This window comes from Corythoichthys intestinalis, chromosome 10, assembly GCF_030265065.1.
Source record: "Corythoichthys intestinalis isolate RoL2023-P3 chromosome 10, ASM3026506v1, whole genome shotgun sequence".
Lineage (NCBI taxonomy): Eukaryota > Metazoa > Chordata > Actinopteri > Syngnathiformes > Syngnathidae > Corythoichthys > Corythoichthys intestinalis.
Window position 1 is genome coordinate 38,047,139 of NC_080404.1, and position 689 is coordinate 38,047,827.

Sequence of the window (689 nt, forward strand, 5' to 3'; positions counted from 1 at the left end):
CTTCAATCAAAAAAGTTGCTTCAACCAAAAAAATTGACTTCAATCAAAAATAAAATTCAAAGAAAAATCGCTTTCAAATGCATTTTTTTTTAGTTTCAAATTTATTTTTGCATTGAAACACATTTTTTTTTGATTGAAGTGACTTTCCTTCCTTTTATTGAAAATATATGTTGATTGAAGCAACTTTTTTTTTTTTTTTTTTTTTTTGATGCAACTTTTTTGGGGGGATCGAATAATGAAGACCTGATGAAGACACAAATCTACCTCCATATGGCTCCACCCAGGGGATACAATTTTTGACTAGGGTAACTATATTGGCATGACACCGGCAGGCGTACCATATTCAATGGATGACGATCTTGGCAAAAAAATTATAGCTGTCCTAAGCAGCCTGATTTAGAATTCCCCTCAAGATGTTTGTAACTCGTCACTTTGCTGCCATCCTGTAGCCGGGCCATGTTACTACAAGTCAGTAAAAAATACACGGGCACGCTAAAGTTTATTTTAAAAAAAAAAAAAATCTACTGGTGGAAAACGGCTGTGAAAGTAAGAATAAAAGAAAGAAAAATCAGCCCCCCCCCCCACTGGCAGAAATGTGTTTTCGTACTTCCATAGATACCGACACGTGTGACGACCAAGCAGAGCGACACAATTCAGTAAAAAAAAAAAAAAAACTCTCAAGACAGCGA